At 44.9% G+C, this 25,441-nt stretch overlaps 1 protein-coding gene across 10 annotated transcripts in view; it reads right to left on the reverse strand.

Annotated features, from left to right (window-relative positions):
- The window catches only part of tbc1d5 (TBC1 domain family, member 5), a 789,418-nt gene extending 766,438 nt beyond the window's left edge, over positions 1–22,980 (reverse strand). For 8 of the 10 annotated variants that reach the window (XM_070881258.1, XM_070881261.1, XM_070881268.1 and 5 more), the window contains exon 1: positions 22,895–22,980. The gene's annotated coding sequence lies outside the window, so the exon portion shown is untranslated. The other 2 variants (XM_070881260.1, XM_070881262.1) reach the window with 2 other exon arrangements.
- Between the last annotated feature and the right edge of the window lie 2,461 nt (positions 22,981–25,441).

The following is a 25,441-nucleotide window of genomic DNA, read 5'->3' on the forward strand; positions in this document are numbered from 1 at the left end:
TTTCACACAGGTAGGAAGATGGTTTATTTAATCTTTTCTTTGCTTATAAATGTTTATTCAGGTTGGACTTATTTGTATAATATTTGTATAAGTATAAATAAGGATTTATTATAGAATGTAATGAGTTCCCTTCCCTCCCCTCCCCCCCCACCTCGTTCTGGACGCCTAATTTGTAACCTGCGCCTGATTTTTTAATGTGTAGACAAGGTTTTTTCAGTTCTACAAAAATCTTCACTTGTTCCATTCTAAGTTAGTTTGGAGTACGTTTTCACTGTGGAAACTTTAAAATCAGGCGTCAGTGGCCGGACATGCCCCCTTTTGAAGAAAAAAATTCTGTTCCAAAGTGAAACTGTTTTAACTGACTAGAACTGCAGAAAATAAAATGTGGAGAATTGCGATTTCTAAGATAGTCCGTTCTCCACCAGTTGCTCCTAAAAATCAGGCGCAAATCATGTGAAAACTTGGGCCCTAAATATGTTCAATGACCCAGCCACCACAGCTTTCTGGGGCAGAGAATTCCACAGATTTATGACCCTTAGAGAAGAAATTCTTCCTCATCTCAGTTCTAAATGGGCAACCCCTTATTCTTAAACTATGCCCCCTTATTCTAGATTCCCCCACGAGGGGAAACATCCTCTCTGTATCGACCTTGTCGTGCTCTCTCAGTATCTTGTATGTTTCAATAAGATCACCTTTCATTCTTCTAAACGCCAATGAATATAGGCCCAATCTGCTCAAGCTTTCTTCACAAGTCAACCCCTTCATCTCAGGAATCAATCTAGTGAACCTTCTCTGAACTGCCTCCAATGCAAGTATCTCCCTTCTTAAATAAGGAGACCAAAACTGTACGCAGTACTCGAGGAGTGCTCTCACCAATACCCTGTATCATGCCAGACATGAGACTCCCAAAGCAAGCGCTCTACTCAGAACTCGTCCACGGCAAACGAGCCAAAGGCAGACAGAGGAAACGATACAAAGCCTCCCTGATAAAGTGCGACATCCCCACTGACACCTAGGAGTCCCTGGCCAAAGACCGCCCTAAGTGGAGGAAGTGCACCCGGGAGGGCACTGAGCTCCTCGAGTATCGTCGCCGAGAGCATGCAGAAATCAAGTGCAGGCAGCGGAAGGAGCGTTTGGCAAACCAGGCTCCCTGCCCACCCTTCCTCTCAACCACTGTCTGTCCCACCTATGACAGAGACTGTGGTTCTCGTACTGGACTGCACAGCCACCTAAGAACTCATGCTAAGAGTGGAAGCAAGTCTTCCTCGATTCCAAGGGACAGCCTATGATGATGATGTACAGTTGTAGCAGGACTTCCCTGCTTTTAAACGCTATCCCTCTTGCAATAAAAGCCAATATTCCATTTGCCTTCCTGATTACTTGCTGTACCTGCATACTAACTTTTTGTATTTTTGCAGGTTCTGGATTCTCCAATTATACAGTTAGCTGGCTATCCAGTAACTCCTGCTGTAACTATGTAGGTGTGGATGCTGGGCAAACACAGAATTTTACTTTTTTGCAACCTATCACTGTTATATCTTGAATAAAGTATCTGACCAGATACTGTAAGCTCAAAGTAATGTGTGACCGTAGTCCTTTATTACAGGTCTCCAGAATACCTCTCCAGCCTGTGAGGCCTCCTTATGTACAGGTGCTCCCAAGGGATTACGGGATCCAGGGGATGAGCCCTCTTGTGGTTAAACAAGGTATTTACAGGTTTACATATATAACAACACTCCACTCCCCCGCACCCCCCAAAGTCAATAGTGTAACTATTTACAATGTGAGACGATCTGGGGCCTTCCTTTGCCTGGTTGATCGTCTCGGTGCAAATGCTGGTTTTGGTGAGTCATTTGTTGGGCTCTCGCTTGGCTGCTGTGCAGCTGGCCTTGCCAGGCTGCTGGGTGTCCTGCTGGGCTACTGCAGGTGATGGGTTCTGCTTCGTGGTCAACCGCTGGGTCGGTTGCCACCTGTGTGTGTGTTGGGGGGTTGAAAAAGGTAGAGTCTATTGTGGGCTGTTCTGGATAATCCGTGAATCTGAGTTTGGTTTGGTTCAAGTGTTTTCTGCAGGGGAGTCCATTTGAAAGTTTGACCAGAAACACCCTACTCCCCTCTTTGGCCACAACAGTTCCCGGAAGCCACTTGGGACCTTGTCAACACTAATATAGGATCATTAATCTCGATTCCGCGTGACACATTTGTGCCATCACGATATGTATTCTGTTGAAGCTGCCTACTCCCTACCTGTTCGTGAAGATCAGGGTGGATTAACGAGAGTTTTGTCTTCGGTGCCCTTTTCATGAGCAGTTCAGTGGGGGAACCCCAGTGAGCAAGTGGGTCTTGTGTGGTAACCAAGCAGGACTCGGGATAGGTGAGTCTGCAGTGAGCCTTCGGTTACCCTCTTCAAGCTCTGCTTGATTGTTTGCACTGCTCGCTCATTGGATGCTGGTTTAAACGGGGCAGATGTGACATGTCTGATCCCATTGCAGGTCATGAACTCTTTGACCTCGGCACTGGTGAAGCACGTCCCATTGTCATTCACAAGGACATCCAGGCAGGCCGTGCATGGCAAACATGGCCCGCAGGCTTTCAATGGTGGCAGCAGTCGTGCTTGCCGACTTTATCTCACATTCAATCCATTTGGAGTACGCATCTACAACCACAAGGAACATTTTTCCCAAGAATGGGCCTGCATAGTCGACATGGACCCTGGACCACGGTTTGGAGGGCCAGGACCATAAACATAGTTGGGCCTCCCTGGGTGCATTGCTTAACTGTGAACACGTGTTAGAATCCTGCGTGCACAAATGTAAGTCTGCATCGATACCAGGCCACCACACGTGGAATCTGGCTATCGTTTTCATCATTACAATGCCTGGGTGGGTATTGTGGCGGTCACTAATGAAAGTGTCCCTGCCCTCTTTTGGCACCACTACCCGATTACCCCATAGGAGGCAGTCTGCCTGTATAGACATTTCGTCTCTGCGCCACTAGTGCGGCTTTATTTCTTCCTGCATCTCTAACGGGACACTAGACCAACTCCCGTGGAGCACACAGTTTTTTTACTAAGGACAGTAAGGGGTCCTGGCTCGTCCAGGTTCTAATCTGTCGGGTGGTAACAGGTGATTGCTCACTCTTGAATGCTTCCATTACCATTAATAAATCTGCGGGCTGTGCCATCTCCACCCGTGGTGGGCAATGGCAGTAGATTGAGAGCATCGGCACAATTTTCTGTGCCTGGCCTGTGGCGGATGGCGTAGTTGTATGCGGACAACATGAGCGCCCATCTCTGGATGCGGTCCGATGCATTCGTATTTATCCCCTTACTTTCAGAAAAGAGGGATATAAGTGGCTTATGGTTGGTTTCCAATTCAAATTTGAGCCCAAACAGATATTGATGCATTTTCTTTACCCCATAAACACACACTAACGCTTCTTTATCGATCATGCTGTAGGCCCTCTCAGCCTTAGACAGACTTCTGGATGCATAAGCAACTGGTTGCAATTTCCCAGATTCATTCGCTTGTTGCAATACACACCCGATACCGTATGACGACACATCACATGCTAGTATCAAACGCTTACATGGATCATACAACATAAGCAATTTGTTTGAGCATAACAGTTTCCTAGCTTTCTCAAAGGCATTTTCTTGGATTTTACCCAATACCCATTCATCTCCTTTACGCAGTAAAGAGATCAGCGGTTCTAACAGTGTGCTAAGACCCGGTAAGAAGTTACCAAAGTAGTTCAGGAGTCCTAGAAACGACCGCAGCTCTGTCACGTTCTGTGGTCTCGGTGCGTTCTTGATTGCCTCCGTCTTCGAATTGGTGGGCCTGTTGCCGTCCGCCGTGATTCTTCTCCCCAGGAACTCCACTTCAGGCGTCAGGAAAACACACTTCGAGCGTTTTAACCTAAGTCCCACACGATTAAGCCGACTAAGAACCTCCTCCAGGTTCTGTAGGTGCTCGACAGTGTTCTGACCTGTAACCAAGATGTTGTCCTGGAAGACCACAGTGCGCGGGACCGACTTCAGCAAGCTTTCCATGTTCCTCTGGAATATCGCCGCGGCTGATCGAATCCCAAACGGGCATCTGTTGTAAATGAAGAGACCTTTGTGCGTGTTGATGCAGGTGAGGCCCTTCGATGATTCCTCCAGCTCCTGCGTCATGTAGGCCGAGGTCAAGTCCAGCTTCGTGAACATTTTTGCTCCCGCCAGCATCGCAAATAGGTTGTCTGCCTTTGGTAGCGGGTATTGATCCTGCAGGGAGAAGCAATTGATAGTTACTTTGTAATCACCACAGATTCTGACGGTGCCGTCTTTCTTGAGGACTGGAACAATTTGACTGGCCCATTCGTTGAATTCGATCAGCGAAATGATACCCTCTCGTTGCAGCCGGTCCAGCTCGATCTCCACCTTCTCTCTCTCTCATCATATATGGTACCGCTCTCACCTTGGAATGGATGGATCACGCCCTCAGAATCAAGTGGATCTGCACTTTTGTTCCTTGGAACTTCCCGGTGCCCGGTTCAAACAGCGAGGGGAACTTGTTTAGGACCTGGGCACATGAAGTGTCATCGACGGACGAGCACGCTCGGACGTCGTCCCAGTTCCAGCGTATCTTTCCCAGCCAGCTCCTGCTGAACAATGTGGGGCCATCGCCCGGTACCACCCAAAGTGGTAGCTTGTGCACCGCTCCATCGTAGGAGATCTTTACAGTAGCACTGCCGATTACAGGAATCAGTTTCTTTGTGTACGTTCTCAGTTTAGTATAAATGAGAGTCAGGACTGGCCTTGAGGCCTTGCTGCACCACAATTTATCGAAAGTCTTTTTGCTCATTATGGACTGGCTCGCGCCTGTGTCCAGCTCCATTAACACCAGGAGTCCATTTAATTCAATCTTCAGCATTATCGGGGGACACTTTGTGATAAATATGTGCACCCCATATACCTCTGCCAACTCAGTCTGAGGCTCTGGTTCGTCGAGATCCACCGTGGATCTGTCCTCCTCTGCAACATGGTGGTTTGCAGGATTAGCAGGGTTTGAAGCTCGCCTGCACATAAGTTGAAGATGTCCCATTGTTCCACAGTCCTTGCAAACGTATCCTTTGAAGCGGCGCGAATGGAAGCGATGATCACCTCCGCAGCGCCAACAAGGTGTTAATGGCCTTGCATTCACCACCCTTGATGGTGGACTCAGACATCTGCGGATGTGCAGCTGCAGGCATGTGAGTCCTGCTCTGTACGTTATGATTCGAAAACAACATTACTTCGTTCACAGTACTTGCAGCAGCACTTGTGTACTGAGAGATTTGTTTGGTATTGTCACTGGTGGCGATGAATGCCTGGGCTATCCCTATGGCTTTACTCAAGGTTGGGGTCTCGACAGTCAAAAGATTACTTCATGGCTAATGCCAAGTACAAAGAAGTCCCTGAGCATGTACTCCAAGGGTCCTTCAAATTTGCAATGTCCTGCAAGGCGCCTTAGCTCGGCGACATAGCTCGCCACTTCCTGGCCTTCAGACTTCTTTTACGTGTAGAACCGTTACTGCACCATCTGACCGCTTTCCTTTGGGTTTAGATGCTCCCGGACCAGTGTGCACAAATCATCTGTGGGTTTCGCTGGAATGAGCAAATTTTTCAAGAGGCCATACGTTGGTGCCCCGCCAACGATGAGGAGGATCGCACTTTGTTTGGCAGCGTTCGCTTCTCCTTCCAGCTCGTTGGCCATGAAGTATTGGTCGAGTCGCTCCACGAACATTTCCCAATCATCTCCCTCAGAAAATTTCTCCAGGATGCCCACGGTTCTCTGCATTATTGCGGTGGGGTTCGTCATCTGTATCTCATCGCCAGTTGTTATATTTTGAATAGAGAATCTGACCAGATACTGTAAGCTCAAAGTAATGTGTGACCATGTTCCTTTTATTACAGATCTCCAGAGTGCCTCTCCAGCCTGTGAGGCCTCCTTATGTACAGGTGCTCCCAAGGGATTGTGGGATTCCTTGGGACTCCAGGGGATGAGCCCCCTGGTGGTTAAACAAGGTATTTACAGGTTTACATATATAACAATCACTATCTAGGATCACATATGAAAAAACAGTGAGCTCTCATGGAACAATAACCCAAAATAAGTTACTTCTTTCAGTAGAGTAGTTGGATAGAATATGAAAGGTCGAAAAACAAGCAGAAAATTATTTAACTGAATGTGTATAGGATTTACAATGCAAAACAAAAGCAGTATGGCTCCTATTTGAGTATCGAGATGTCACCACATGATTAGACCGAGCATACAATATGAAACTAAGCAAAATACTTTGCTGGAAGAGAATACTCTTCAGAAGTTTGTGAAAAATCACTTAAAAAGCAATCAAATATGTCAAATATAATTTCTTACAATCAAGCAGACACCGATATCTTGCTGCTACACTTTAACGTATTTTGTAGAAATGATCTTCAGGGTGAAACTGGTGCTGCTGGGTTAAAAAGCACAGCATTTGTCAGAGAGAGAGTCAGGAAAAAAATGTTGACACAGAGAGTTTAGAGCATGGCATGTTTTGCCACAGGGCGTTATTGAGGAAGAGGCCACTACATCGTTTAAGTGGAAACTAAATAGTTGAAACAGAGGATGATAGCGAGCTATTGGGAGAATGTGGGGCAGTGAGATTAGTTTTGCATTGTTCTAGTGAAGAGCCAGTACAGACACAATGGGCCAAATTACAATCTCCTGTGCTGTAAAATTCTATGGTACAGTACAATGTAGAAACCATAAAATGTTCAGCTCTGCAGGTAGGTTCTCCCTCTATTACTCCCAAATTAATACTCTTGTTACAAAAAAATCTGATGAACAATGGTCAATGCTGACTCTGAACCACCACCTGAACAGATCAAGGTATTGAATGTGCTGTACTCATTTCTACAGTCCTCTCCTGACATTCCACTCAATGAATCTGTTCCGGTTTTGCTTCTGACAATAAAGCCACTCGGAACACAAGCAAAGAACAAAACGTGGTCCATCAAGCTGTATGCGTCACAGACCATACACTATTTATCTTTTTGGAGAAATCCCTCCAAAATCTTTTCAAATCCTCTTTGTTGATGCTGACTCATACTGGAGTACAATTACATAGGTGCCAGACATCCTCCAATACCTTGCCTACTTGGCTATTTATCACATGGAACTCTGTCCCTACACAGTACAGCGGCAGGGTATTTCACAACGGAGTGACTGCTGTGAACAAACCAGAAGCTGCGAAGTAACATTCACCACAACAGACGGAGGAGCTGAGAAGTGCTGAAGAACATCACTAATAAAGTTTCAGTAATGTTACTGTGGTTGGATTAATTTAACTTTGTTTCATTCATGTTACTATAGTTTGATTAATGTTACTAGGTTGAGTTAACGTTACTGGCGATTTTGCCAGTTTAAGAACCGCTGTCTCGAAGGACAAAACTTTTTAAAATAAACTCAGTTCGAATTTTATTTTAAATTAATGGTTCTAACAGAATTCTCAAAATCCGCTTCTTTATTCCTCATTTTGGAAAGTCCAGCTGCAACAAACAAAAAAACCCACTGGATCTGCGCACGCGCAGCTACTTCCAGTTCAGTGGCAGCAGTCACGTCACGTCCATATCACAATGCCGGGGGGGGGGGGGGGGGCTTGGAAATGGAGATGGTGGTGGGATGGTAGGAGGGTAGGAGGGTAGCAGATTTCTTCCCATAGTTATTGTGCAAATTAAGGTTGTTAGTCTTTCAACAATAATTTCTGTGTGATTTGGGCCCCGAGTGGTTTTAAACAACAAGCTTTAATATATTATCTAATAACAGCATTGTTCTACAGTATTACATTAAATGACAAGCAATTAATACAACCTGGTTTCCCTATGGACTTCAAGGTGATTAAACCCGACCTCAGTCATTAGATTATGGACTTACGACTGTGCCAAGAGCTCTAACCTTTGGAAGGAGGATGCTCTATCTTTGTACGTGGATGCTCAGTTGTTGAGTATATTCAAGGTAAAGATCAATAGATTTTTAGATACTAAGGGAATCAAGGGATATGGGGATAGGACAGGAAAGTGTTGAGGTAGAAGATCAGCCATGATCTTATTGAATGGCATAGCAGGCTCGAAGGACCGAATGGCCTACTTCTGCTCCTTTTTCTTATGCTCTTATAATATTCCGCTGCCTTGGGCTGCACGAACGCATCTTTGTCCTTATCATCTAGTTGTTAGTTATCCCACCAAGCTGACACCATGCTACTAACTCAAGATAAGCTGTTTATGTAGCATCCTAATCTCCTCAACCTCCATCTCAGTCTTGATGGCTCTTATTGCCCTCTGGAATGTGTATGTTCTCCTCTTATCTGTAAGTATCTAGTTCTTGTAGCTTGTTCCTAAACAAAACCGGTTGTCTGTAAGGATTAGCAAGAGCCATCATTTTACAAGGACATTTTAACTTGCCGTGCATAGGCAGGGTCTAATGGGAAAATGGTCAATATTCTAACGGGGGCATCACAACCAACAACTTGTATTTATATAGTGCCTGCCAGCGGTCGTGGTGCATAGAGGTACCAACGATATAGGTAAAAAACGGGATGAGGTCCTCCACGCTGAGTTTAGGGAGCTAGGAGTTAAATTAAAAAGTAGGACCTCAAAAGGTAGTAATCTCAGGATTGCTACCAGTGCCACGTGCTAGTCAGAGTAGGAATTGCAGGATAGTTCAGATGACTATGTGGTTTGAGGAGTGGTGCAAGGAGGAGGGATTCAAATTCCTGGGGCATTGGAACCGGTTCTGGGGGAGGTGGGACCAGTACAAACTGGACGGTCTACACCTGGGCAGGACCGGAACCTATGTCCTAGGCGGAGTTTTTGCTAGTGCTGTTGGGGAGGGGTTAAAGTAATATGGCAGGGGAATGAGAACCTATGCAGGGAGGCAGGGGAAGTAAAAAGGGGGCAGAAACAAAAGGTAGGATGGAGAAAAGCAAGAGTGGAGGGCAGAGAAATCAAGGGCAAAAATCAAAAAGGGCCACATTACAACATAATTCTAAAAGGACAAAGAGTGTTAAAAAAAACAAGCCTGAAGGCTCGGAGTCTAGATGCGAGGAGCATTCGTAATAAGGTGGACGAATTAACTGCGCAAATAGCTGTTAACGGGTATGATGTAATTGGGATTACGGAGACATGGCTCCAGGATAACCAAGGCTGGGAACTCAACATCCAGGGGTATTCAAAATTCAGGAAGGATAGCCAGGAAGGAAAAGGAGGTGGGTAGCGTTACTGGTTAAAGAGGAGATTAACGCAATAGTAAGGAAGGACATTATAGCTTGGATGATGTGGAATCTATATGGGTAGAGCTGCAAAACACCAAAGGGCAGAAAACGTTAGTGGGAGTTGTGTACAGACCACCAAACAATAGTAGGGAGGTTGGGGATGGCATCAAACTGGAAATTAGGGACGTGTGCAATAAGGGTACAGCAGTTATCATGGGTGACTTTAATCTACATATTGATTGGGCTAACCAAACTGGTAGCAATACTGTGGAGGAGGATTTCTTGGAGTGTATCAGGGATGGTTTTCTAGACCAAAATGTCGAGGAACTAACTAGAGAGCAGGCCATCCGAGACTGAGTCTTGTGTAACGAGAAAGGTTTAATTAGCAATCTGGTCGTGCGTGGCCCCTTGGGGAAGTGACCATAATATGGTAGAATTCTTCACTTGATGGAGAGCGACACAGTTAATTCAGAGACTAGGGTCCTGAACTTAAAGAAAGGAAACTTCGATGGTATGAGGAGTGATTTGGCTAGGATAGACTGGCAAATGATACTTAAAGGGTTGATGGTGGATAAGCAATGGCGGACATTTAAAGATCACATGGATGAATTACAACTATTGTACATCCCTGTCTGGCATAAAAATAAAACAGGAAAGGTGGCTCAACCATGGCTAACAAGGGAAATTAGGGAGTGTGTTAAATCCAAGGAAGAGGCATATAAATTGGCCAGAAAAAGCAGCAAACCTGAGGACTGGGAGAAATTTACAATTCAGCAGAGGAGGATTAAAGGTTTAATTAGGAGAGGGAAAAGAGAGTATGAGAGTAAGCTTGCAGGGAACATAAAAACTGACTGCAAAAGCTTCTATAGATATGTGAAGAGAAAAAGATTAGTGAAGACTAATGTAGGTCCCGTGCAGTCAGAATCAGGGGAATTCATAATGGGGAACAAGGAAATGGCAGACCAATTGAACAAATACTTTGGTTCTGTCTTCACTAAGGAAGACACGAATAACCTCCCGAAAATACTAGGGGACTGAGGGTCTAACGAAAAGGAGGAACTGAGGGAAATCCTTATTAGTCAGGAAATGGTGTTAGGGAAACTGATGGGAATGAAAGCCGATAAATCCCCAAGGCCTGATAAGTACTCTGGGATGCAGACTAAGAAAGTAGCCCTAGAAATAGTAGATGCATTGGTGGTCATTTTCCAAAATTCCATGGACTCTGGATCAGTACATATGGATTGGAGAGTATCTAATGTAACCCCACTTTTTAAAAAAAGGAGGTAGAGAGAAAACAGGGAATTATAGACCAGTTCGCCTGACATCGGTGGTGGGGAAAATACTGGAATCAATTATTAAAGATGTAATAGCAGCGCATTTGGAAAGCAGTGACAGGATCGGTCCAAGTCAGCATGGATTTATGAAAGGGAAATCATGCTTGACAAATCTTCGAGAGTTTTTTGAGGATGTAACTAGCAAGTGGATAAGGGAGAACCAGTAGATGTGGTGTATTTGGACTTTCAAAAGGCTTTTTGACAAGGTCTCATACAAGAGATTAGTGTGCAAAATTAAGGCACATGGTATTGGGGATAATGTATTGACGTGGATAGAGAACTGGTTGGCAGACAGGAAGCAAAGAGTGGGAATAAACGGGTCCTTTTCAGAATGGCAGGCAGTGACTAGTGGGGTGCCGCAAGGTTCAGTGCTGGGACCCCAGCTATTTACAATATACATTAATGATTTGGACGAAGGAATTGAATATAATATCTCCAAGTTTGCTGATGACAGTGTGAGCTGTGAGGAGAATGCCAAGAGGCTGCAGGGTGACTTGGACAGGTTAGGTGAGTGGGCAAATGCATGGCAGATGCAGCATAATGTGGATAAATGTGAGGTTATCCACTTTGGGGGCAGAAACACGAAGGCAGATTATCTGAATGGTGACAGATTAGTAAAAGGGGAGGTGTAAGAGACCTGGGTGTCTTGGTACATCAGTCACTGAAGGTAGACATGCAGGTACAGCAGGCAGTAAAGAAAGCAAATGGCATGCTGGCTTTCATAGCGAGAGGATTTGAGTATAGGAGCAGGGAGGTCTTACTGCAGTTGTACAAGGCCTTGGTGAGACCACACCTCGAGTATTGTGTGCAGTTTTGGTCTCCTAATCTGAGGAAGGACGTGTTTGCTATTGAGGGAATGCAGCGAAGGTTCCCGGAATGGCAGGACTGACATATGAGGAGAGACTGGATCGGCTCGGCTTATATTCACTGGAATTTAGAAGAAAGAGAACGGATCTCATAGAAACATATAAAATTCTGACAGGATTGGGCAGATTAGATGCAGGAAGAATGTTCCCGATGTTGGGGAAGTCCAGAACCAGGGGTCACAGTCTAAGGATAAGGGGTAAGCCATATAGACCGAGATGAGGAGAAACTTTTTCATCCAGAGAGTTGTAAACCTGTGGAATTCTCTACCACAGAAAGTTGTTGAGTCCAGTTCGTTGAATATATTCAAGAGTGAGTTAGGTGTGGCCCTTACAGTTAAGGGGATCAGAGGTATGAAGAGAAGGCGGGAGTGGGGTACTAAAGTTGCATGATCAGCCATGATCATATTGAATGGCGGTGCAGGCTCGAAAGGCCGAATGGCCTGCTCCTGCACCTATTTTCTATGTTTCTATGTTTCTAATAAAACATCCCAAGGCACTTCACAGCGGTATTATCAAAAAACAATTTGACACCCGAGCCATATAAGGAGATGTTAGGCCAGATGACCAAGAGTGAGAGTCTTAAAGGAGAAAAAAGTGGCGGTGAAGAGATTTAGCAAGGGAATTCCAGAGCTTAGGACCTAAGCAGCTGAAAACACATCCACACCCGTGGAGCAATTAAAATCGCGAATATTCAAAAGGCCAGAATAGGCAGAGCACAGAGATGTAGGGGGACTATCAGGCTGGAGGACAGTACAGCGATAAGGAGGGGCAAGCCCATAGAGGGAATTGAAAACAAGGATGAGAATTTTAAGATCGAGGCGTTGCATAACTGGGAGCCAATGTAGGTCCTCAAGCACAGGGGTGATGGGTGAACGGGACATAGTGCGAGTTAGAACATGGACAGCAGAGTTTTGGATGACCTAAAGTTTATGGATGGCAGAACTAGGGAGGCTGGCCAACAGTGTGTTGGAATAGTCAAGTCTAGATATAATAAAGGCATGGATGAGGGTTTCGACAGCAGAGAAGTTGAGGCAAGGGCAGAGATGGGCGATGTTACAAAAGTGCAAATTGGCAGTGTTACGGTTGCAACACCTTGTAACCAGCATTCTACCACCACCAGAGGATGCATCTGTTGGAGTCCCAAGGGATCCCAGCCTCACCTTGGGAGCACTGCATAGAAGCAGGCCTCCCATGCTATATGAGCAGTCTGGAGTCAGAATAGAGACACTAAGGTCACACTTACTCAAGTCTACAGTACTCAGTCACATTGCTTTATTTGAGACATAACAACTGGCAACGAGTAATAGATAACGAACCATCACGCAAAAATGCAGAGAACTGTTGGTACCCTGGAGAAATTCTCAGAAGGGGACAATTGGGAAGCCTTCAAGGAACGACTCGACCAATACATCGTGGCCAACAAGCTGGAAGGGAACGAGAACGCTGCCAAACCAAGGGCGATCCTCCTCACCGTCTACGGGGCAACAACCTACGGCCTCATGAAGAATCTTCTTGCTCCGGTGAAACCAACAACCAAATCATATGAAGAACTGTGTACGCTGGTCCGGGAGCACCTAAATCCGAAGGAGAGCATTCTGATGGCAAAGTATCGATTTTATACACATCGACGGTCTGAAGGCCAGGAAGTGGTGAGCTAAGGCGCCTTGCAGTACATTGCGAATTCGGTGGATTCCTGGAGCAAATGCTAAGAGACTTTTGTGTGCTTGGCATTGGACATGAGATTATCCTTCGCAAACTATTGACTGTTGAAACACCGAACCTGAGCAAAGCCATAACGATAGCCTAGGCATTTATGTCCACCAGTGATAACACCAAACAAAATTCGCAGCATAAAGATGCATCGGCAAATACTGTACACAAAGTAACATTGTTTTCAGGCAGGAATGCATACGCCAGAACATACACACCTGCAGCTGCACGACCTCAGATGACTTAAGAGTCCGCCATCAAGTGTGAATGCGAGGCAATTAACACCTTGTTGGCGCTGTGGAGGTGATCATCGAGCCCATCAATGACTCTTCAAACACTATGCGTGCAAAGGCTGTGGAACAATGGGACACCTCCAGCGAATGTGCAGGGAAGCTGCAGACCCTGCAAACCACCACGTTACAGAGGAAGACTGATCTATGGCAGATCAAACTGAATTAGAGACTCGAACCGGAGAGGCAGAAGTGTACGGAGTACACACCTTCACCACGAAATGTCCACCGATCATGTTAAAAGTTGAATTGAATGGAATTCCAGTATCCATGGAATTGGACATGGGTGCGAGTCAGTCTATCATGAGCAAAAAGGCATTCGAGAGGCTGTGGTGCAACAAGGCACAAAGGCCCAAGCTGAGCCCTATGCATACCAAGCTGAGAATGTAAACCAAAGAGCTGATCCCAGTCATTGGCAGTGCAGCAGTAAAAGTCTCCTATGATGGAGCGGTGCACGAACTACCACTATGGATTGTACCAGGAGATAAGCCCCACACTGTTCAGCAGATGCTGGCTGGGAAAAATCTGCTGAAACTGGGACGACATCCGAGCACTTTCGTCAGTCGACGACGCATCATGTGCCCAGGTTTTGAGCAAGTTCCCGTCGTTGTTTGAGCCAAGCATCGGAAATTTCTCTGGGACGAAGGTGCAGAGCCACTTAGTTCCTGGTACACGACCCATCCACCACAAGGCACGTGCGGTGCCATACATGATGCAAGAGAAAGTGGCGGTCGAGCTGGACAGGCTGCAACGAGAGGGCATCATCGCGCCGGTTGAGTTCAACGAGTGGCCCAGTCCGATTGTTCCGGTTCCCAAGGGCGATGGCACAGTCAGAATTTGTGGGGACTATAAAGTAACGATTAACTGTTTTTCACTGCAGGACCAGTACTCGCTACCCAAGGCAGACGACCTATTTGCGACGCTGGCAGGAGGGAAGACGTTCACCAAGTTGGACCTGACCTTGGCCTACATGACGCAGGAGCAGGTGGAACCTTCGAAAGGCCTCACCTGTATAAACACGCACAAAGGTCTGTTCATCTACAATAGCTGCCCTTTGGGTTTCGATCGACCGCGGCTATTTTTCAAAGGAACATGGAGAGTCTGCTAAAGTCGGTTCCACGCACCGTGGTTTTCCAGGTCGACATATTTATCACAGGTCGGGACACCATCAATAACTTGCAGAACCTGGAAGAGGTTCTATGTCGGCTAGATTGTGTGGGACTCAGGTTGAAATGCTCTGAAGTGTGTTTTCCTGGTGCCAGATGTCAAGTTCTTAGGGAGAAGAATCGATGCCAAGATGGAGGCCATCAAGAACGCGCCGAGACCACAGAACGTGACGAAGCTGTGGTCGTTCCTGGGACCCCTCAATTATTTTGGTATTTTCCTACCCGGGTTAAGCACCTTGCTAGAACCTCTACATGTGTTGCTACGCAAGGGAGATGACTGGGTATGGGGGAAATCAGAAGAGATTGCTTTTGAGAAAGCCATAAATCTGTTATGTTCCAACAAACTTCTTGTTCTGTATGACCCATGTAAACGTTTAGTGCTAGCATCTTCATACAGGGTCGGGTGCGTGTTACAACAAGCAAACGAATCGGGAATATTGCAACCGGTCGCTTATGCGTCCAGGAGTTTGTCCAAAGCCGAAAGGGCCGACAGCATGATTGAAAAAGCTCTGGCATGCATTTACGGAATGAAAAAAATGCATCGGTATCTGTTTGGGCTTAAGTTCGAATTAGTAACTGACCATAAGCCGCTCATATCGCTATTCTCAGAGAGCAAAGATATCAATACCAATGCCTCTGCTCGCATCCAAAGATGGGCACTCACGCTGTCTGCATATACCTATGTAATTCGCCACAGGCTGATGCTCTCAGTCGGCTATCATTGCCCACCACTGGGGTGGAAATGGCACAGCCTGCAAACTTGCTCTTGGTGATGGATGCATTTGAAAACGAAAAGTCACCCGTTACGGCCCGCCAGATCAGGACCTGAACCAGCCAGGATCCTTTACTGTCCCTTGTAAAAAAACTGTGTCCTCCATGGGAACTGGTCCAGCGTCCCTGTGGAGATGCATGAAGAGATCAAGCCGTTCCATACAGGCAGACTATCTTTTGTGGGGTAATCGCGTGGTTTTGCCCAAGAAAGGCAGGGAAACGTTCATACACGATCTACACAGTGCTCACCCAAGCATAGTAATGATGAAAGCTATAGCCAGATCCCATGTGTGGTGGCCCAGCATCGACTCAGATTTGGAGTCTTGTGTGCACCAATGCAACACTTGCTCTCAACTGAGCAATGAACCCAGGGAGGCACCGCTACGTTTGTGGTCATGGCTCTCCAAACCGTGGTCTAGGATCCACGTTGACTTCACTGGCCCGTTTCTAGGCAAAATGTTTTTGGTTGTTGTGGATGCTTATTCAAAATGGATTGAGCATGTAATAATGTCTGTAAGCACGTCCACTGCCACGATCGAAAGCCTACAAGCCATTTTTGTCACGCATGGCCTGCCTGATGTCCTTGTCAGTGACAATGGGCCGTGCTTCACCAGCGCTGAATTCAAAGAATTCATGACCTGCAATGCGATCAAGCACGTCACATCTGCCCCGTTCAAGCCGCATCTAATGGCCAGGCAGAATGGGCAGTCCAAACCATCAAGCAAAGCTTGAAACGCGTGTCGGAAGGCTCCCTGCAGACTCGCCTGTCCAGAGTCCTGCTCAGCTACCGCACAGGACCCCACTCGCTCACCGAGGTTCCCCCTGCCAAACTGCTCATGAAAAGGGCATTCAAAACAAGGCTCTCTCTAGTCCACCCTGATCTCCGTGATCATGTCGCGGGCAAGCGGCATCAATAAAGCATGTACCATGATCGTGCAAATTTGTCACGCGATATTGAAGTCAATGACCCTGCATTTGTACTCAACTATGGACATGGTCCCAAATGGCTTGCTGGCATTGTTGTAGCCAAAGAAGGGAGTCGGGTTTTTCAGGTCAAACTCGCAAATGGACTAACTTGCAAAAAGCATTTGGACCAAACGAAACTGCGATTCACAGACAGCCACGAGCAACCTGAAGAGGACACCACCAACTTCGACCCTCCGATACACACACAAGTGGCAACCGACATCACGGTTGACCACGAAGCTGAACTCATCATTCCCAGCAGCCCAGCAAGGCCAGCTGCACAGCAGCCCAGCGAAGGCCCAACCAACTCAGCTGCACCTGTGTTTGTACTGAGACGATCGACGAAGGAACGGAAAGCCCCAGATCGTCTCACCCTGTAAATAAGTGTACTATTGACTTTGGGGGGGCGGGGGGCAGGAGTGATGTTATGTATGCAATACCTTGTAACCAGCATTCTACTGGCACTAGAGGGCGCATCTGTTGGAGTTCCAAGGGATCCCAGCATCCCTTGGGAGCACTGCAAGCACTCTGGAGTTAGAATAAAGAGACTTAGGTCACATTTACTCAAGTCTACAGTACTCAGTCACATTGCTTTATTTGAGACATAACAGGCGGTCTTAGTGATGGAACAGATATGAGGTAGGAAGCTCAATTCATGATCAAATATGACACCAAGGTCACGGCCAGACTTGGTCGTTCTCAGACTGTTGCCAGGGAGATGGATCGAATCGGTGGCAAGGGAGCAGAGTTTTGGCATGAACTGAAGACAATGGCTTTGGTCTTCCTGATATTTAACTGGAGGAAGTTTCTATTCATCCAGTGCTGGATGTTGGACAAGCAGTCTGATAGTATACAGACAATGAAGGGTTCAATCCTGTCCTCACTAAGATCACACTTGCACATTTTCTAGCGGGTTCCTCATTTAAGTTAACTATTAATTGTGAGAGACAAGTGTTTTCCCTTACAGGGAGGCACTGCCCACTCTATTTTTTAAATAAGCAAAAACAAAATAAAACATTAAAACCAGATCACATAATAAAATATACATCATGTAGTTAATGAAGACACACAATTATCCACTGAGCACCAATTACTGGAATTCTAATAATCTGGGTGCAAACTGGAACTTAGAACATAGGCCAATAGTCAGAGTCACCCTGCTTGGCAATTTATTGCATCACTGATGACAGTCATGGAAACAAGTTTTTGCTACATAGAAACAGGCAGCTTGGCAGTGACGGGGGTGGGAAGAGAACAGAAATGGAAGGAAAATTTTATTTTCTTTGTGCAAATTAAGTTCAGCGCTTAACAGCTATGTAAATTATGAATCTGTTATTAATACTAATAAAAAATATTAAGTATTCGCCTTAAAGAAATAAAACTTCAAAGTAAATTACACTAATTAGACACTTCCATTAGTAAATGCTATATTAGAAAAAAAAGCCTTTACCCTAACCTCAAGATGTGTTCTTAATAGCCATAAAGATTTCCATATTCTGTATTTTTGACATGTATATTCAGCACACAGTACCAATCATATAAATTAATTGCAAATACAGCCTTTATCTACTGCAGTATTTCATCACTACGAACAAATAAAATATAGCAAAAATGTGCAGGCCACTGAAATGATCCTGTAATTAGTATTAAAAAAATCACAGGTAATCCACGATGACCCAGAAGGCATGAACTGCTCTTCAGGAGCAAAAATCTTCTATTACAGTAAAATAACTCAAGAGGCAATTAGCCCAAATCACATTACTCTGCAGTATGATTTTCTTGTTTCAATTAGGAAATAAAGTAGGTTCTGGGCTTTTCAGATTTATTTTAATACTATTAGAACAGATTTTAAAATGCTTTGTATATATTCTAAACACCCAACATGTCTGAAAGAAAATACATGTAAACCTTTATTAGATTCAACTTTTATTGTATTATCATACAGTCATCTGGCACACAAGGTCATTCAACCTATCGTGCCCATGTTAATTCTTTGAAAGAAATATCCAATTAGTCCTACTCCCCTGCTCTTTTCCGATAGCCCTACAAATTTTTCCATTTCAACTATACAGTCCCCACCATTTACACCATCCCTGCCAGCCGTTTATATCGGAAAAGTGATGCTAACCATTAACATAGGTGCTGCTTAAACTGCAGTTCAAGCAGCTGTTTTAACCTTGTTAAAGTGAGATAACGGGCCCAAGTTTCCACATGATTTGCGCCTGATTTTTAGGAGCAACTGGTGGAGAACGGACTATCTTAGAAATCGCAATTCTCCACATTTTTTTTTCTGCAGTTCTAGTCAGTTAAAACAGTTTCACTTTGGAACAGAATTTTTTCTTCAAAAGGGGGCGTGTCTGGCCACTGACGCCTGATTTCAAAGTTTCCACAGTGAAAACGTACTCCAAACTAACTTAGAATGGAGCAAGTGAAGATTTTTGTAGAACTGAAAAAACCTCGTCTACACATTAAAAAATCAGGTGCAGGTTACAAATTAGGCGTCCAGAACGAGGTGGGGGGGGGGAAGGAAAGTCATTAAATTCTATAATAAATCCTTATTTATACTGATACAAATATTATACAAATAAATCCAACCTGAATAAAAATTTATAAGCAAAGAAAAGATTAAATAAACCATCTTCCTACCTGTGTGAAAGTGCTTCAGCCAGGGAGAATGCTGCAGGAAGCCTCACAAGTTGAGGCAGCCGTTCCCGCGGGGGGGGGGGCCAGTCGTTCATTCCCGCCGGGGGGGGGGGGGGGAGGAGGAAGCTGTTCGTTCCCGCGGGGGGGGGGGGGGGGGGGGGAGGGGGAGAGGAGGCAGCCGTTCGTTCCCGCGGGGGGGGGAGGAGCCATTCATTCCCGCGGGGGGAGGGAGGAGGAAGCCGTTCCCGACGGCGGGAGTGCGGGCCTGACCAACCGACCGAACGCAGCTTGGGGGGTGGGGGGGGGGGCCGTTCCAGATGGCGGGCGGGGGGGCGGGGAGGAGACAGTGAGTAGGCTGCAGGAAGCCTCAAGTTCAGCAGCCATTTCCCGACAGCAGGGGGGGGAGGCCGTCGGGAAACGACTGCCTCAACTTTCTGAGGCTTCCTGCAGCCTTCTCACTGCTGCAAGAAGCCTCAGTGCTGATGGCAATGTGCTTTTATTAAAAAATGTTCAAAAATTAAACAGCGACAAAGAACTACAAAAATGGCCGAGTGCCAATGTTTCCTTCACACTGCGCGTGCACAAACGCTCCAACGCGCACGTGTAGTGTTGCCGGCAAGAAAAAAACTAATTTAAATGGTACCCGCCCCCTCCCACTTACAAAATCGGCGCGAGTGGTAGGCTCCGCCCCCCTGGGCGCCACGCCAAGCAGACATGAAGCTGCAGGGTGCTCCAGAATTGCGTGTTTTTTTTCCGGTGCCGTTTTCGGCGCGAAAAACGGGCGCCCAGCTCGGAGGGGCGCCCGTTTTTTATCGTGTGGAAACTTGGGCCCTATGTGTCATTACGTCCTTTCAGGCAGTCCCGCTAGCTTCAGTCATCCCCAAGCCCTCTAGAACTCCTGCAACTGATGCTCACAAACAAGTAACAAAGATAAAAGACACCTTCCATCACAGTTTGCAGAAACTCAAGCTGCATTTATCTGCTGTCAGAATGAAACTAACCAGAGGTAAAACTGACTAGACTCCTGCGTACTTCAGACCCGTGAAAAGCTTCCACATTGTATAGCTTGTCTATAGCCAGGAATATTTGCATAAATATAAATAAAAATATAGAGAAGAAAATAAGCTAAAAGTGACTGTCACTCCTAATGAGTAAGATTTGGTGCATCTGACTTTTTGGGACATATGTCCAACCAGGTTAAAGCCTGTATTTAAAAAAGCTTGCAGAGGAATTTAATATAACTGCTTTATGCATTTTTATGTGAAAATCATATTGTTTTATTTTGTAGTAGCTGTGAGCAGGAGAGAAGTGGAGACACAAAGCTCCTTGCTTATTAAAAATTAATTTGTTACACTGGTCACCATGTATAGCGGACAAATCACATTCACACGAACGGGCCTGCTGCAAGTGATGGGGACTGTAAATTCAATGCCCTTTTGAATCTTCTTCCACCACACTTTCAGGCAGTGCATTCCAGACATAATAACTCACTCCGTACAAAAAGTTCTCCTCTAGAATCATAGAAATTTACAGCACGGAAGGAGGCCATTTCGGCCTATCGTGTCTGCACTGTCCAACAAAGAGCTTTTAAGCCTAATCCTACTTTCCAGCTCTTGGTCCTCAGCCCTGTTATGGCATTTCAAGTGCACATCCAAGTACCCTTTAAATATGGCGAGGGTTTCTGCCTCTACCACCCTCAGACAGTGAGTTCCAGACCCCCACCATCCTCTGGGTGAAAAAATTTCCCCTCACATCCCCTCTAAACCTCCTACCAATTACTTTAAATCTATGCCCCTTGGTAAGGGAAATAAGTCCTTTGTATCCACTATCTAGATCCCTCATAATTTTATACACCTCAATAAGGTCTCCCCTCAGATTCCTCTGTTCCAAAGAAAACAAACGCAGTCTATCCAATCTTTCCTCAAAGCTAAAATTCTCCAGTCCAGGCAACATCCTTGTAAATCTCCTCTATATCCTCTCGAGTGCAATCATATATTTCCTGTAATGTGATGACCAGAACTGCACACAGTACTCTAGCTGTGGTCTGACTAGTGTTTTATAAAGTTCAAGCTGACCTCCCTGCTCTTGTATTCTATGCCTCGGCTAATAAAGGCAAGTATTCCGTATGCCTTCTTAACCATCTTATCTACCTGTCTTGCTACCTTCAGGGATCTGTGGACATGCACTCCAAGGTCCCTCTGTTCCTCTACGCTTCTCAGTGTCCTAACATTTAATCTCCACTCTGCCAATTATCTTAAATCTGTATCCTCTGGTTACCAATCCTCCTGCTAGTGAAAACAGTTTCTCCTTATTTACTCTATCAAAACCCCTCATAATTTTTAAACACCACTATTAAATCTCCTCTTAACCTTCTCTGCTCTAAAGAGAACAATCCCAGTTTCTCTCATCTCTCCACATAACTGAAGTCCCTCATCATGATATAATTCTGGTAAATCTCCTCTGCACCCTCCAAAGTCTTGACATCCTTGAGGAGGCAGCTCAACTTACAAATCTAAATGTTCAAAAGTTGACAATGTTTTCAAACACAAAATCCAGGAAGGCACCTATTCATACAATAAGAGATCCACTTGTGCATGAAATTTTCAGCAGCAATAGAAAATTTCACAACATAACATATCTATGGTATCCCCTATTATCCATTTAAAGTGGGTCAAATAGCTTATATAACAAGCATAAAGAGAACAAAGGTTGTATTTACAAAAGGTTATCATTTCAATAAGTACTGTTAAGATTGTTTCATAAAAGATTTTTGTCGAACAATACTTTAAATATGCTGTTCCTACTCAGAGTGTTATATCTCCGAATGTAATTTAAATATACATGTATTATAGTATAACAAAATATGTCACTTGGTAATAGCGATGCATAGAAAATATACCAACTCAGGGTTTTTAACCTAATTTGTTAACTTCTACGAATGCAAAGCAGAATGTTCCTCATTTATAGTGCAATTACTTTTACAACACATGCACTGAGCATGTTGGTCATAACATACATGTTCTTTACCATATCATGGCTGTGGTAGGCTATGCTACAGCACACAAACAGAGCGTGATAATGCAACATGAGCTTCCATCATATTGCAGGTACGAAAGGCAACCTTGTTTCAGAACTCTGATGCTAACACTATTAAAGTACTGTAGTTTCATTTCTAGTGCAGTTTGAGCGAAAACCACAATATAAATAGTGAACTTTTAAACTGTTCATTTTCAGTTAAAGCTAACTCAGATGATAAGAAATAAATGTCACTTCTTTGAAGGGAGACTTATTTTTGTATGAATCCCTCTGTCCCTCAAAACACAGCTCCACTGATCAAAATGAACTGGCATTTAAGTGTTAGTTTGCTTTTACAAAATCTCACTCCTTAATGTTTTGGATATACCTTGTCCAGGGCATATTAATTTCAAACTGCAGAAATGTCTCAGTTAATATATTTCACTTGCTTTAGAAGCTGCACTGGATTCATCTTACGATTAGTTTAACCCTCCTCAAAAGGCACTTCCCTATTCAGAGCAAATGCAGCCAAACAGAACCAGCAAAAAGGGAAATGAGGGCGTGGCACAAAGTTTATTTTCAGCTGAAATCTCGGCCCCCTCTACCTGTGCAAGTCAATCTCATCTTCCAAAAAAAAACAAGGCCTCCTCAATTACCGAGAAAGAATGTAAAGTCCCTGGCGGTTGGAATCTCTTATCTTGAGAGCTCACCTCAGGCTTTACTCGACCTCAGTAAAAGCCTGGCGTTCTAGGCCTGGCAGTATGTGATGGGGCACTCAATGCCTTGCTGTGCATAAAGGCCTCCCTTTACCCCGGAGCCCAGGCTCGAGCTCCGGCCCGCCGAGCCGAATGCTGTTTGTTTACCTGGTCCGCCGCGCGGACTCCGCCTCCTTCAACCCCCGTCCCAGTGACAGCAGACAGCAGCCTCCAGCCCCCGCCGCCGCCAGCCACACACCGGCACTGCGCCTGCGCGGCCCCGGCCCCGCCCCCGCCCTGCGAGGACAGGCAACGAAACAGCTGTGTGCAGCGTTTGCTTCCACAGCAACATCTAACACCGCATCTGCTGCAATTTCAGCAAAATACTTTCAAAAAAATAGTTTGCATATAGACACGCGTGCAATGTATATTTTACTCTTACGATGTGAGCCTTACTTCAGTTGGTAACATTGCTGGCTCTTAATTCAGGGGTTGAATTCAAGCCCCCAGTCGGGACTTAACTTTCAGGTGAGTTCTGCAATGTCAGAGAGAACTTTTTCAGATGAGATGTTAACCAAAAGCCTATCTGCCTGTTCCAGTGACCAGAACCTGGCGATGAGAGGATTTTTTTTTAACACTCAGCGAATTGTTATGATTTGGAATAGAGTTTCATTACGAACTTTCAAAAGGGAATTGGATATCTACTTGAAAAGCAAAAAAAATTGCAGGGGTATGGGGAACGAGCAGGGGAGTGAGACAAATTGGATAGCTCATTAAAAGAGCTCGGCACATACACGATGGGCCAAATGGCTTCCTTCTGTGTTGTAAGATTCCATGAATGCAAAATTCCCCATGCCACATTCTAGAATTGTCTTGGAGTCTCTGGGAATTAAAGATCAATCTCCTGGACACTGCTGCGATACGCCCAGAAGAAAAATCATAAGGGTATTAAAAATGTGTGTTTCTCCATTTGATTTTAACACTTTTCTTTATTAGTTATAAAAATATTAGAGATGTGGAAAAAAGACTGGAGGCAGGAAGTCATGTGATGAACCTCCAGGGATATGTTGGCAACCCTATTGCTGGGCAGAAGATTTTGATGCTAAGTGTAAACCACAAGGTGATAGGAAGGGACAATATGTATGAATATAAAGGGGCTGCAGGAGGGGTCAAAAGTAAAAATTATGGTTTAAAAGCTAGTATTAAAACACTCTACCTAAACGCATGCAGCATTCGAAATAAAGTAAATGAGTTGACGGCACAAATCATTACAAATGGGTATGATTTGGTGGCCATTACAGAAACATGGTTGCAGGGTGGCCAAGACTGGGAATTAAACCTACAGGAGTATCTGACAATTCGGAAAGATAGACAAGAAGGGAAAGGAGATGGGGTAGCTCTGTTAATAAAGGATGATATCAGGGCAGTTGTGAGAGACGATATTGACTCTAATGAACAAAATGTTGAATCATTGTGGGTGGAGATTAGAGATAGTAAGGGGAAAAAGTCACTGGTGGGCGTAGTTTATAGGCCCCCAAATAATAACTTCACGGTGGGGCGGATGATAATCAAGGGAATAATGGAGGCATGTGAAAAAAGAACGGCAGAATCATGGGGGATTTTAACCTACATATCAATTGGTCAAATCAAATCGCACGGGGTAGCCTTGAGGAGGAATTCATAGAATGCATACGGGATTGTTTCTTAGAACAGTATGTTACAGAACCTACAAGGGAGCAAGCTATCTTAGATCTGGTCCTGTGTAATGAGACAGGAATAATAAACAATCTCCTAGTAAAAAATCCTCTCGGAATGAGTGATCACAGTATGGTTGAATTTGTAATACAGATTGAGGGTGAGGAAGTAGTGTCTCAAACGAGCGTACTATGCTTAAACAAAGGGGACTACAGTGGGATGAGGGCAGAGTTCGTTAAAGTAGACTGGGAACACAGACTAAACGGTGGCACAATTGGGGAACAGTGGAGGACTTTTAAGGAGCTCTTTCATAGTGCTCAACAAAAATATATTCCAGTGAAAAAGAAGGGCGGTAAGAGAAGGATAACCAGCCGTGGATATCCAAGGAAATAAAGGAGAGTATCAAATTAAAAACCAATGCGTATTAGGTGGCCAAGCTTAGTGGGAAACTAGAAGATTGGGAAAATTTTAAATGACAGCAAAGAATGACTAAGAAAGCAATAAAGAAAGGAAAGATAGATTACGAAAGTAAACTTGCGCAAAACATAAAAACAGATAGTAAAAGCTTTTACCGATATATAAAACGGAAAAGAGTGACTAAAGTAAATGTTGGTCCCTCAGAAGATGAGAAGGGGGATTTAATAATGGGAAATGTGGAAATAGCTGAGACCTTAAACAATTATTTTGCTTCGGTCTTCACAGTGGAAGACACAAAAACCATGCCAAAAATTGCTGGTCACGGGAATGTGGGAAGGGAGGACATTGAGATAATCACTATCACTAGCGGGGTAGTGCTGGATAGGCTAATGGGACTCAAGGTAGACAAGTCCCCTGGTCCTGATGAAATGCATCCCAGGGTATTAAAAGAGATGGCAGAAGTTACAGCAAATGCATTCGTTATAATCTACCAAAATTTTCTGGACTCTGGGGAGGTACCAGTGGATTGGAAAGCAGCTAATGTAACGCCTCTGTTTAAAAAGGGGGCAGACAAAAGGCAGGTAACTATAGGCCAGTTAGTTT

Source organism: Pristiophorus japonicus, chromosome 5, assembly GCF_044704955.1.
Source record: "Pristiophorus japonicus isolate sPriJap1 chromosome 5, sPriJap1.hap1, whole genome shotgun sequence".
Lineage (NCBI taxonomy): Eukaryota > Metazoa > Chordata > Chondrichthyes > Pristiophoridae > Pristiophorus > Pristiophorus japonicus.